Below are 14,866 nucleotides of genomic sequence, written 5' to 3'. Positions count from 1 at the left end.
TAAGTAATAGATGTGATGGGAATAGTATCTCCAATCAATCGGTAAATAACTATCCAGGAAATGAAGTTGGTAACAACAGGATAAATGTCATTGCTCATACTATGTCCCAAAATTAAATACCTACTTAGGAGATGTAATACGTGAATCAGTGACAAAAGTTAGGAACTTTGATGTGTACGACTCAACTGAAGTACATGAAAGATATACAGAATGTCTGTTTGAATAGAAAAACTACTTTGTGGAACCAGCAGCAATAATGAGAGAAGACTCCGAGCCAAAAAGCAGTAGTCTTCCTCCATCACTACTCCCAGACACTCCCTCTCCCACAGGAAACTTCTTTACTATTTACTTACTTGCCCCACCAAGGTTTTCTTTTATGCCAATGTTGAAATTGAGTTTTATTTATCCACCAATTTGGACCATAAAATATATATTTAATATACACATTTTACAATTTGATCTTTTTTCCATAGTCTTTCCCAGAAATCTTTCTGAATCAGTCCATAGTTGTCCTTATTATTGTAAATATGCAATGTTATGCTAGATGGGCATGTTATTATTACTTTAGTAAGCAGTCTTGGCAGATTATCCTTTTTTGAAAAAACATTTTTCTCAATAAAATATTAGAAATGTAACTGGCAATTTACTCAAAATAATGTCTCAACATGGCTCTCAGAAGTATAGTATTCTCATTCAGGAGAGAGGCTTCTCAAAAACTGATGTAAAAATTCTGGAAGAAAAAAATCATAAAAGCATATCATAATTAAGCTACTAAAGACATTGTTGATAAGACATAGTACTTTTCCCTCCCCAAAATATCCTGAAAGAAAATTCACTGTGGTATGACAGGCAGTATTAACAGACTATCTTATATACAGTGAATATGAAATTATAATCATTATAATGATCAAATTACAGTAATTAGAACATAGAGGAGAGAATTTATCTACGCCAGTTCCACAAACTGAAATAGTTCAGGCAATAGTTATCTTCTCAGTCACCATTCCTGTTCTCCCCAAATAATGACAACTCTTTAGTATTCCACTTTCAATTTCATAGCACAGAACTTATTAAATGTTATTTTTATGTTTAAATGACAGTAGCAGAAATAGGATTGTGACAGTGTGCTATAATGGATTCATTGACTCATTCTGGCACACCCACCTATTCATTATCTCAATGCTGCTCTACCCTCAGAGTTAACCTGATAACTCATCTGAAGCTAAAAATCGATATTTCACATTCAAAATTTCCAATCCAAAGATTCTCTAAGACATAAAATAATCATACAGCATACATACTTACACACACACACACACGAAGTTCATCAATTAGGGTAGAGTAGCTGGCCAGCAAGCTCCATGGATCTTCTTCTCTCTGCAGCTCTGCTATTATAGACACACTCACTGTCACTTTTTTTTGTGGCTGCTGGGGCCTGAAATTAAATCCTCATACTTATATGGCTAGCACTTGATGGACTTAGCTATCTCCTCAACCCCAGGAAAAGCATCTCTTACTGTTTTTCCAAGTCAAAAGTCAATGACAGACCAACTGCTACAGTCTCTCTCTCTCTCTCTCTCTCTCTCTATATATATATATATATATATGTGTGTGTGTGTGTGTGTGTGTATGTACACACATATATGTATATATATTTGTGTGTGTGTGTGTTTTGTATATATGATTTTGGCTACACATGACTATAAACTCTGGTGATCACAAGACACTTTACCCACATGAAGAATCTTTGATGGCTTTTCCTGGTTAAAAAAAAAGGATTGTAGCAGTTTCATAAAAGATGAACATGCATGAATACATGTACATACACAAAGAGAAAGAGACACAGAGGGAGTGAGTCATTTCTCTGTAAATGAAAGAGATCTGCTGTTAGGAGCCTTGCTTCCCTTTTCCTAGCCACCCACAGTCACTGCACCATGTTGTAGCGCATCTCACACAGCTGTGTGTGATTTTCAGCAGTTATGGCTCATCCTTCAATCTTCTGTCTTGGTGAGTCAGTTCTAACCACTCCTCATCCCTCAAAGCATGAGACAGGGCAGCCTGCTTTAAACTTTCACTTAACCTATATTAATACTATTTTGAGCATTTCTGGCTTCAGATGTTGATAAGTCAAATTAGTAAGGTCTGTCACAGATTTAGGAAGTGTTTCCAATCTGTTTGGAAATAGTCACATGTGGACAGTGGCTACCAGTATATTTATGGCTCCCAAGAAGTAAGTTTACTAATCTCCATAGAAAGAACTTTAGGTATCTTCCCATTAGGCTTGGAGATATACTCCAAAGAAGTGGAAGAATTATAAGAGCCAAAATTGGTGACTTAAAAAAAAACAATTTTTTTAGACACAATGGGATAAATGCACACATACATGGATTTACAGCAATTGAGATAGCATGCACAAGTACCTACCTACACAAGCTCAAGTCAGAAAAAGAATCCCAACATGGAGAAAGGGAGGCGGATGTAAAGTCCCATCCCTAGCTGAGGAGCTATTGACATTTGATTGCTGCTAGAAGAGGGAAAAGTCCATTTTCTTCAGTAGTATGATGCCTGGTATATGGACTCCACTCCAGGGCAGGTCTCTCATCCAGAGTAGTCAGCCAACACAAACTGGACTGGGTGAGTTTCAAAATAGAGGGAGAGGGACAAGGAGAGAAAGAAGGACAGGGACAGAGAGAGGGACAGGGAGATAGACAGGGAGAAGGACAGGGAGAGGGAGAGGGACAGAGAGAGGGACAGGGACAGGGAGAGGCAAGGAGGAAAGGGACAAGTAGAGGAAGAGGAGGAAGAGGAGGAGGAGGAAAGAGAGTTATATGGATAAGAAGGTAGGGGAAGAAGTTCTGGGAAGAGCTGTTGGGGAGAGGGATGAATTTCTTCAAATTTTTATAAAATTCTCAATGAATTATTTAAAAACCTTTTTAAAAAAAGCTATTTGGAACGTAGTTGATGAATGCAACAATGTCTGCATAAATGTTAGCTACAGTATTTTGGGATCACACAGGTAATGCACTGGTGCTGGATTTCTGTGTGATTTCTCTATGACAAGAAGGAATGGCCTGAGAGATTAATACAAAAGGAATTCCAGGCATCCAAGGCAGAGTCCACAATACTGAAGTCAGGCTGATCTCAGCTAAAGTCCTAGCTGGGCTATCCGCTAGCTGTGATCTCAAACTGGTTATTCTGTCTCCCAATAGATTCCTCTTTTACAAAAATGAGTATGACGTTAACTTCTTAGGGAAGGTTTGTGTACAGATTTAATGAAGTAATTGCCAAGCACAAGGCTGGCATAAGGAGGTAATTAAAAATCTTTGTTTCTTCTTTTCTCCCCAACCTACCTCCACTAATTTCCCATGAAAACAGAAAACCATCAGTCACACCTACTCATGTCTAAACTATATTGCTTGCATTAATACACAATTGTAAGTCAAACTGATTAAATTTCTTCCTTCATCCTCATTCACATCTAAATCATTCTCAACAGTTTTACATGCACCTCTAATTATCATAATACAAGATATGTCTGAGGAAGCACATTCCACAACACTTTCCAGTTGGACAGTGTGTTTTATTCCATCTCCCATCATTGGTGTTTTCCATATTGGGAAACAGAAGTTCTTCTGTCTTCACTTAGTTGTATTATTTTTTCCTCCTCTCACTACATGGATACTGGAAAACTCAATTTTCATACGATGAAGTCTTTATTTTCTATAACAATTTTCAAATAAGAATGATAAGGCTCACCTCAATTTTTAGATATGAAAATGGGAGAATTTGACAGCCAACGGAGAAGTATCGAGTTTCAAAATGTGTCAATTGAGCACTCAACCTAGTTTCAGTGGGATTCAAAATGAAATTCTACCTATAGGAAGCAGTGTGCTTATGGATGATGATGTGTACAACAATTTCCAATCGCATGCAAGGGTTATCTATTAGTGAAAAGCAGTAAAAACAAATTGGCTTTCCTTGCTACTTCAAAGATGTGGCAAGATCAAGGAACCAATGAAAATTCTTGAGCAAGCAAGACATGTTACCAGAATGTTCTTTTCAGAAGGTGATCCCATAAGACCCTACAAGCTTAGGTCACCCAAACCTGATGTGCTTGGAGCTGTAGAAGAATCAACATAAAGTTGATTTTTAAATATTGAACTTGTAGTTTGAGCCAAAACCATATTTCCATATCCCTTAAAAAGCCAAATCCCAGCACATGTGACAGCTATAGGTGTGGTGAGTCTCAGGTTCTCTTTGGGCTCCTCTGACAATAGTCACCCTTCTCCCTTCCCTTCCTCCCCCCTCTTTCCATTCCCTTCATCTATCACAAGATTGTTTATTAAAAATTCCATTTGAATTATTGCTGCAGAGAATTTGAAAACAGTTGAAAAAAACCAGTGCCCCTGGCTGTTATTTGATAGATGCCTCCGGTTGGCTTGACACCAAGTTCACCGAAGTTAAGCAACACGCAGAAACACCGCCGTGTTAATTGGGGAGATGTTACTCTTGTGTGGGTGCTGGAATGCAAACAGTACCTGATGTCTGGAAAATGAAAATAAACAGAGGTAAATGACCAAGCTTATCTTGGCAGGACATGCAAAACACAGACGAAATGCCTAGCCAATCTGATAGCATTTGGAGAAGTCCTACACATTTATTCAGTGACCAGAAAGGAAGCCAGGGCTTGGCATATAGGAAGGAGTAGAAGAAAGAAAGAAAAAAAAATACATCTACTCTGTGGTGCAGACACTTTGCTCCACTGGTGCTTGCAGGACAGAGGTGACTAGTCTGCAGCCAGAAAGCTCCATAAAATGAAAGCAAATTCTTTGCTGGGGATACAGTGCATTCTGGTTGTAGCCTTGTTCCACTAGCATAAGCAGAAACTGCTCACAGGATTGGTAGGCAAAGTTGCTTTTTCATAGATTACTGAATATTATTATTTATTACTGTGGTGTATGTATGTGTCCATATATACTTGGTGTGTGTGTGTGTGTGTGTGTGTGTGTGTGTGTGTGTGTGTGTGTGTGTGGTGTTTGATTGTAGATCATGGCATGCTCATACAGGTCAGAGAATAACTTTTGGGCATTGATTCTTTTCTTCTATGGAGTCCAGGGATTGAACTCAGGTGATGAGACTTGGGCAGCAGGCACTTTTATTGCCCACTGAGCCCCCTCATTGCCCCAAAGAGGACATTTAAAAAGCCATCAGTTCAATGAATTTATCTTGAAACTTGATAATGTGAAAGCTCAGAGGAGGTTATTGACTTTCTTGCACCCACTTTGCTAGTTTTAGAGAAGAGCTAGACAGAGAACCCAGAAACTGTGACACCCAATTTAGGGTCCAATTCCTTTCAAGCAATTTCTACTTGAGATTCATGAACCAGAATCCCCTTCCCCTCCTTCACTGAAATGGAAACTTCAACACATTGCCCAAAATCCTCCAGTTACTTACCATTGCAAGTACTCTGTGTTTGCTCTCATCCTGTATGAAACCGGACTGTAGTGGAACATATGCAGACAACCTGTACTCTGCCGTCATCCTGGCTGGTCCTTCCCATCCTGGAGAAAGAAATTCTCCTAAAGTCATGTGCATCTTTGCTTCAGGATTTCTTGTGGGTATGTCATATTTTGACTTCCCTATTCACCTTTCACTGAGATTCAAATGCCATAGTAGTAGCAAGAAAAAACATTCTCATGGCTCTTCCTTAAGTAAGAATTTTAACTTTAGTCCTATTTTCAAAGTCCCCCTTTCTGGGGTATTTCTGGAATTTTTCCAATAGTGCATGCGTGGTGATGTATGGAGTTGATGTTCTCCACTCGTGCTGATCGCTGGGGCCGATGGGAGGGTTGTATTTCTGCCATTTGGTCTTTCTCTCTGTGTGTCTTTGAGTTCTAGCCTGCCCAGAAAACCAGTAGGATTTATCTACCAGGAATCTGAGGCCACTCAAGGCCTTAATCCTTTATAGCTGAGCTGCATGGAGACTCACGCTGCTGGATCCAACCAGCTGAGGCTAAGTTGCTACTAAAGCCAGCGCTCCCTTCACTCTCACAAATCTCTGCTCAAAACTCCAATACGGGAAGTCGTTCTCTTCCCGGAATATTCTCCTACAGCAAATATTTCATTGCAAGCTTTTCTGGTTGGCTCCTCACAGGTGGCAAACCAAGCAGCCACAGACACCAAGCTGCCCTCAGAATCTCTCAGGTGATTTTCCTGCATCACACTGCCTTCTTCCCATTAGGATGATTTATTTTCCAGATGTTTTTGTTTCCTCACACAACTAAGATTTTTGGCCATACTCTCCTGCAAGTCTTCAAGAGGCTATGGGATCTGCACAACGATCCACATGACAGAGAGCAGAGGATGGAAGTGCAGCCACATTGCCCTCATCCGACTGTACAACCATCATTTTGTCCAAGTAAGAGAGCATCACCCTATCTAATTTACACGTGAGCTCTGACCTTGCCTGAATTCTTAGACTTAACTTTTCAGCTTCAATGGTATGTGGAGATCAAGGTCCATAATAATAATATGTATATTTGTGTATATCTCAGCCCACAACTAATTATTGATCATAAAAACTACTTATAGGTACTAGATGAAATCTATGATAGGATGGATAAATCATTTCTAGAAAGAATCTGGCCGTTTCTAATAGTCTTACCCTAGGATGACAGAAGTAAAGGATTTCTTAAAGTGCCAAATGTTGACTCTTTGTCAGTCTAGAATCAAGTTAGATTAATCTCTTTGACATTTCTTTCCTGTTTGTCTAATGAAGTCTTGAGACAAGGCTGAACTCATGACCATAACTGAAATAATTTAATCCCAGGACCCTAATTTTGTGGACATTGAAACATGTCCCATTCCCTTTCAACTTATAATAATATCATAAATTACAGAATTCGATGAGTCATTTATGTGTGATGATTGTCATCTTTTCTTTGAAGACATCGAAATGCAAAGTATTCTGATGACCATTGGCTTCCCCAACAAAGAGCCAGCATTTCCGAATAACAAGTGGCTTTGCCTGCCTTTTCCTGTGGCCCTGATCTGTGGAACTAGGCTAGCTAACTAATGAGTTTGCACAATACTTTCTTCATTGTTGGATTCTAACTGATCTGCTTCTAACATCTTCCTGTGGGCAACATTACGCTTTACTTCCCTAAAGTTGTTCAGTTTGTCAATAAAGCTCATGGATTCATCACTCACCCTTCACAAAAATCTTGGAACCCACATACAAAGATTAAACTCTGCCTCACAAAAAGTCAGACATTCCGCCAAGGAGCTGAAGTGGTTCCCACCCTTGACACTCACCACACCCTGTCAGCCAACAATAAATCCCCTCCTGACATAAAAGTCCCTCTCCCCCACTCACCCCAGAATAAATCCTCTGTTGGCAGCAAGCCAGACTGAACAGATGTGTCTGCCTCCACTTCCTGGGGTGGAGTCAGGCTGGTCCAGCTTTGATCAACCAAAAGGAGGAATTCCCAGTGTCAAGAGCCCTCTGCAGAGAATGCCCCCAGGGCCTGCTCCCAGAGGGAAAGACACCAAAGACAAGAAAATGCGGTGAGGAGCATCCTAACTGGGAGAGTAGCAGAAATGATTCATGATCCCAGAGAAGCTGCATCTCATTCAGCCGCCTCATTTCTTACAAAGTTGTGCAAATTTGCATAAACTCACCTTTCATGGGGAGAGTCTTCCTCTGAAAAAAACAAAAGTGATCTTGAGTGTAGTGCTTCCATTTGTCATTCTTACCAGAAAACAGGACACCCTGCAAAGAATATTAATCTTAAGGAATTCAAGTGTTAGTGCTTTGGGTGGGACACTTTAATCATGACTCCTTCAGAAGCATCACGCTGGCTTACACAAGGCATTGCGATTGGCCCGGCCCCTTCCCCTGGATTTCTGGACAAGTCATTGAACTTGGGCATATCTGAGGGGCTAGTTTAGATTTGGTTTACAAATCTTAAGAAATGTAAAACATCATGGATGCTTCACCTGCTAAACTTGAAGGCCAATACCTTGAAGAAGCAAACAAAGCATGATTCTCAGTTACTGAGCTTTATGATCCCTTCCCCTGTGGAAACCCATCCATGGGTAAACTCCAAGATTTAATCCTTGTAGGAACCCACAGGACATTGTATTTTGTAGATTTTGATAATCAGAACTATGTTCTACAATAGTAAGTAATGTCAGATTCAGTATCAAGGTCTATATTCCTTTTGACCTTCACAGCCCCATGCAAGCTGATTATGAAGAGGAGCAAAGGGAAGAGGTAATTCTACTCCAAGAAGGAAATGGTTGGTTGATCCCCTGCAGTGGCTCTGCCAGCAGGCTCTGAGATTCCTTACTAGATTTTCTGTGTGTGGTCAGCATGAGGAAGACAAGAAGTAGGAAGTATGGCTTTTGGGTGGCTAGTGTATGTCCCTCTTGGTCACACTCATCTGGTCTGCGCAGCTGGAAGAGAGGCTGAAAAATAGAGTTAAGTTTCTGTGCCCAGCAAAAGCATTGGTAGGGAAGATGATTACAGATACAAACAGGAGAAAGAGAATAAAGAAATGTAGCACACTGGATTGAATTTGAATGCAGCACTATGAACTTGGACGTGCAGATACAGATGGACTAGACATAGACAGATACAGACATGCCTTAGCTTCTAAATATTACTCTCTACCCAAATGAATCAAGGTTCTTCAGGAAGCGTTAATGTCCAGAACTGGAACAGAAAAATACAGGACAAGCCTGGAACAAGCTCTGCTGTGTGTGTCAGAGAAAAGGAAATAATAGGAATATATTAAAAGAACACGGGAACCAAATTAGCAGATAGAAATCATCTGAAAGAGGTCTACATACTGAAGATTTTGGGTATCAAAATGAATGATGTTGTCAACATATTAGTCCACACAAATTTATTAGAGGAATGAATAAATCAATGGGGAAGAAAACAAAAGTTGTTCTTGGAGTAAAAAGCCAGTTAATATCAATAAATGCAAAAAAAAAAGATGGAAATTGTGATCAGTCTCTCAGTGAATCACAGAAGTGAATGATTCAGACAAGAACCTTCAGAGTAGGTCAATGCTGGTTGAACATTTGATCAGAAATGGCAATCCAGGTGTACTCACACAGAATCTCCCTAGAATATGTTATTACTAAACTAGAAAGAACAAAAGTTGCATGCCAGCTGGAAGAAGCTGTCAGTCAGCAGCAGAATCAAATGCTTACAATTAAGACCCTTAGCAACGAGGTCGATTGGCCTGGTACACTTCCTTCTTGGATTCATGGAGAGAGAACACAACATTGCCATTGTTTTTTTTCAAAGAACACAAGGTCTAGTTCTGACCAAGAAGAAATAGCTGATCACTCCAGATTCAGAATCAAGATACAATAGATGAACTGTATCCTTTCACCTATCAAAGATAAAAAAAACAACATACAAACAAAATAGCAAAGCCTCAGGAATTCTTCCAGGTGGAAGTGGCCTGAAGATTCATGACAGCCAAATGCTTATGTGTGTCTAGATAGGATCTTTACTCTTAGGAAGGAGCGATTTTGGAGCATCACTAAAATTTGAATGAGAATAGGTAGATGATAGTGCTTTATCAGTGTGGACTTCCTGCTAGCTGTTAAGAAAAATATTCTTGCTTAGGAAATGAATTCTAGAATGCTCCTGAGTTATGAGTCACCATTGTACAGTCTGTTTTTCTTTTCTTTTTTTTTTTTTTTTTTTTGGTTTTTCGAGACAGGGTTTCTCTGCGTAGCTTTGCGCCTTTCCTGGAGCTTACTTGGTAGCCCAGGCTGGCCTCAAACTCACAGAGATCTGCCTGGCTCTGCCTCCCGAGTGCTGGGATTAAAGGCGTGTGCCGCCGCCGCCGCCGCCGCCGCCGCCGCCGCCGCCACCACCACCACCTGGCTTGTTTTTCAAAAGCTTCTAGAAGAACACTCAACAACCAGTACATATATTAGTGGCAATGTAAGCATGAAAAAGGTTAATGGCTGAGGAATCTTGGTCAGGGGGCTACAGAAGTTATTCTGTGACAAAAAAAAAAAATGCTCTTGTTTGAGATTATTTCAGAAGAAAGACAATAGAAAACAAACACGCAAAAGAAAAATTCTTACCCAATTAAAAAAACAGAAAGTGCCTGTGGACGTCAGAGTAAATCCAGTTGCACATCTCTAGTAATTCCAACAAAAATCTGAACTATTTTTTTCTTTATTAAGAATTTTTCTACTCATTCTACATACCACCCACAGATCCCACCTCCTCCCTCCTCCTACCCTTCAGCCCTCCCTCCCAAGCCCTTCCAGCTGCACCAAGGCTGTGCAAGGTGTCACACCGCAGGCAGGCACCAGGCTCCCAAAAGCCTGCCCATGAGCCAGGGATGGATCCCCATCTCCCTGCCTGGGTGCCCCCCAAACAGCTAAACTGGTTTTTAACTATGTTGTAGTTGGACTAAATTTTTTAAGTGCAATACTATTCCAAGAGTGGTCTCACAGGATTCAAGAGTTTATTTGGGCTATAATAATTAACTTTTATAAAGATCATACTAAATTTTTGTTAATTGGTAAGGTACAGTTTTATTAAGCATATAAAAGTGCTTGCTAAAATTCCTCAAAGAAACAGGAGAGGCTAAGACATTGTAAGCAGTGGCAATAATTTTTACCACTCAAGCTTTGAGTGGGAGCAAGGAAAAAGCAGCCATACAGAGCTAGAACTAGAGAGGAAAGATATATGAACATAATATCACAATGGAGAGGGTTGTATACTTGAGCATATATGAGAACTTTTCTGTAATTTTTATATAATTTTTTATTAAAAAAATTTCTTTCCTTTTACATACCAACCTCTGTCCCCCCCCTCTTCTCCTGCTCCCCCTGCCATGTATCCCCATCCCACCCCCATCCCCTCATCATAGAGGGTAAGGCCTCCCTTGAGTAGTCAACACAGGCTGTCTAGAAATCCCATAATAATGAGTGGGAGTCAGAACTTGTGGCTCTTAGGATGGTCCTTGTTATTCCTTTGTATCTTGGAATGTTGTCTTTGTTCCCATACAGACCTGCAAATTATACAGAAGACTTCAGAGTACTTTCTGAGAACCTGAGGGCTAGAAATCCTTCATATTATTTTCCCTGCACATAGCTGAAGTCTTCGCCCAGTGACAATAGTCTCCCCTTCTGTGAGCTAAGTATCAAACATTTGCCACATATTATTTAAAAGTAAAAGCCATTTCTGCCGCCCTCGAGTCTTCTAGAAGTATTTAGGGATATCTTCATGGATGGCTGCCAGATAGCAGCTGTCTAAAAATGGGCACCAAGACTTCTACTATCATCAGGAGGCCAGAAAGACCCTGTCTGCAGCTGCCCTCTTCTTGCTCAAATGCCTCAAGGAAATGAAGGACCAAGAAATTGTGGGCAGTCTAAAAAGGTCATGTTTATTACTCAAGCTAGGAGAAATTTGACAAATTCTTTATCCACTCTTTGAATAATATTACTTTCATAATAAAATCTTTTTAAGCCAGAGGAGGGAGAAAATTGGTCTCCCTAAATAGTCCAAATTAAAGTTGCTTTTGGCAATTTCCAAGCCTAAAAGAGTCAGCCAAGACTCTTTCAATGCAATCTTGTGTAAAAACAACAACAAGTTTTCCCTGAGTGGGGTTCTGAGGGTCAGGTCTTACCTGATGTGAGCAGGGAGGTCTCAGTGGGGTGAGGTTAAAGGTTAAATAAATGTCTCTGACAGCAACACTTTAAGACATTAAGTCTAGATTCTGTGGCCAGTATAAAAAGAAAAGGTAGTGGCTGGCTGCCTTTAATCCTTTCTCTGAGTTCTGAGTGAGAGGTAGCCTTTCACTTACTGGAAACAAAGTAGATCTATGGCCATGGGAATGCAAAGATCTAGAGCAGAAGAGAAACATGATCCTTATTTTTTTTTTTATTTTAAAAACGTATTGGTCTTTTACCAAGTGATGCACAGCCCCTGATGACCAAAGCACAATTAAAAAAATAAATAAATAAAAGTAACTTCTAGTCCAAATACTGACAACATGTTGACTTACATCAATATGTCCTTTTCTATGGACAGTTCTACACATGGCAATGCTGCTGTTACCCTCACACCACATGAATGGATTGAGAATGCCTTTCCTCACTTAAACAACCAGTCAGCACTCTCCCTGAGCCATTGGGTTCTTAGTGCTCTAAAGCATTAACTTTTAATTATGTCAGATGAGTCTTTCTTTAATACATACATAGACAGCTACTTTTATTACTCTTACATTTATATAAATATATAATATTTTTAAATTTGAAAATCTATCACTCTCCAACTTTTGCTATTAGGATCAAGTCTCCTATTTCTATTTTTCCATGTGGAACTTTGGGAATTGCCACGCTATTGTTATATTGTTATGAATGGTTATATTGCATAATTTCTTAGAGTGCTTGGTTAGGATGGGAACTGCTGGACTGACATGTAGGAGCATCTTTAGGATTTGGGAAACAGCATCTCCAAAATGTCAAGCAGAGGCAATGTTCCAGCATCATTGGCACCTGCAGAATGTGCACACATGTGGCCCTCTGCTCTCAGAGGTGCACATGGGGTGCATGGAGTTATTTTAGTCAGGATGTCAGCACTTTCCACACACTAGCACCTATTAGGGTTTCTTTGGGTCCTTTGTTTCTTGTTCTTTGTTACCTCCTAGTAAATTTATGTCTTATTCATTAATCTATCAGAACCTGTCAGCATGTGTTTATATCAGTTTTGCACTTCTTATTATTTTGTTTGGGATTGTTTTGTTATTACTATTGTTTAAAGGACACTCTAAGTTTTTATGTAGCCAAATTATTATTATTATTATTATTATTAGTAGTAGTAGTAGTAGTAGTATTTGGTTTTTTTAGAGAAACTTTTAGACAAAGTTTCACTGTGAAGTGTATCCTGGATCTTGCTCTTTGGACCAGGCTTGGCCTCAAACTCATAGAGATTCACCAGCCTCTGTCTCTCAAGTACTGGGATTAAAGATGTGTAAAAATACCACCTGGTTTGTAGCCAAATTATTTATCTCATCATTTCTGTGTCTTGTATACTTATAATGCACTGGCTACACTATTACCAATTTGATAAATGTTCAATTTTATTCAGCTGTGTCATTTAAACTTAATCTCTATCATAGTTTCAGAAGTGGCAAACAGCCTTGCTTGAAAATCAGTTCACCAAGTGGGGACATGATCATGGGGAAAACCATCATGTCCCAGGCCTCTGTAAATGTCTGCTCGCCCTGATGGTGTAATGCAGGAAACAGAAGGAAGTAACAGGTTTTTTGAACATTAGGAGAAACAACCCCTTTCAAGGAAAAGTCAACATTATCTTTAGGATTATTCTAAGCACCAACTCAGAGCATCAGAGCACTAGGCGGCGGCGGCGGCGGCGGCGGTAAGAGATGCCATTTTCCGGTGTAGGAAACATTCAGTGGGCAGTGGAAGAAGATGAAATCTTCCAGGGGAGCGAAAGTGAGAAGCAGCCATGCGGATGAGCACAGAATGAGTGACAGGCCTACCTTCAATGATTGGTCTTGAGTACTTCCTGCAAGAAAAACAGAGGGAGGCCTTGTGGGAGTTGCTGGGGAAAGGACATGGCATGCACACCAGTGTGATGTCACAGAACGACACTAAGCAGATAACAGAGATGGATGCAAACACCAGGGGGAAAGAGGTTATCAGATCAAGCCCAGGCAAGGCTGGAGTTGTTTATCCACCATGTTTAATGAACGACTTTACCAACTCAGAGGCAGGAGAATTATGCTGTCATTGCAGAGCAGCTGATTAAAATTTTGCCAAGCCTTAAACTCCATACCATAGCATGGGATCATTTTGAATTTTTTTCTTGTGTTGTTTATGTTCCTCATTCAGAATAAGCTTGCTCAAATATATTCAAAGGCACTATTCTAACTTGTACAGTCTTACGTAACGTCATTGACCTAGATGAAGGCAGGAAGAGTAGAAGCAGAAAGGACCCTCAGAGACAAAGCCATGGAATCATTGGCAGTGTCTAGGGGTGGGTTATGGAAGCACAAGGCCACTGTGCAATGAAAAGAAAAGTGTCTTGATGAGGAAGATCTGCAGAGCGTAGTAGTTACTGTGCTCAGCATGAGCATCAGGACTTTCTACCTGAAAACCTCTGGCAAAGTTCAGTCCCCTAAGCTTGAGATTCCCAATCTGTAAAATCTGTGATGTCCTTAACATCACAGAGCTAATGGGGTGGGGGTGGGCCCTAATGTGATAATTTGCACTAGGCACTGAACAGCCATCCAGTTACAAAGCTGTAACTATTTATTTGCTCAGTAAAGGAAATGACCAGCATCTAACACCATTTCAAAGCCATCTGAGTCTACAATGTCAGAGGAGAAGACATCGAGTGTAGTTTGCAATTTTTCATTTGTTGTTGTTTTGCTGTGAAAAGGTGGACTTCAGGAGTTGGGTTGCAGAAAAGAAAGGAATCACTTTTATAATGAAAAAGTAACTTGTAGACTGTAGGGAAAGTAAGATAACACACATCTGAAGGTGTATTTCTCTTTAAGAATTTAGATTGAAATGTCTGAAACTTAGTACTAGTCTTTAGAAAAAAAAATGTGAGTTAAGACCAAAAGGTATCTACCGGAAATTTAAACACATAAAAGATGTATCTAGACTGTTGACTGATGTGAAGAGGCTCTATGGATCTGAATTTGGAAGTCACTATCCCCTTTAGACTTTTCTGCAGGACCCTGGAGAGGCATGGTATGCACTGAGTGCTTATATCGGATTTCAGAAATGTACTATTGGACTCTAACATGTGCTGTGGTGGGGTTCTTCAAGGAAGGCAGGCTTACTGCTT

General features: G+C 40.0%; 1 long non-coding RNA gene across 1 annotated transcript; it reads right to left on the bottom strand.

The window, feature by feature from the left end:
* Window positions 1–2,417: 2,417 nt before the first annotated feature.
* On the bottom strand, window positions 2,418–13,590 carry LOC121827273 (uncharacterized). The gene is made up of 4 exons (XR_006069469.2): window positions 13,551–13,590; window positions 7,681–7,771; window positions 5,455–5,561; window positions 2,418–4,545 (listed from the first exon to the last, which is right to left on the bottom strand). It is a non-coding gene; the product is annotated as an uncharacterized LOC121827273 (long non-coding RNA).
* Window positions 13,591–14,866: the final 1,276 nt, after the last annotated feature.

Source organism: Peromyscus maniculatus, chromosome 2, assembly GCF_049852395.1.
Source record: "Peromyscus maniculatus bairdii isolate BWxNUB_F1_BW_parent chromosome 2, HU_Pman_BW_mat_3.1, whole genome shotgun sequence".
Classification (NCBI taxonomy): Eukaryota; Metazoa; Chordata; class Mammalia; order Rodentia; family Cricetidae; genus Peromyscus; species Peromyscus maniculatus.
The sequence above is the reverse complement of the archived record's forward strand: the minus strand, read 5'-3'. Positions and strand labels throughout refer to the sequence as shown.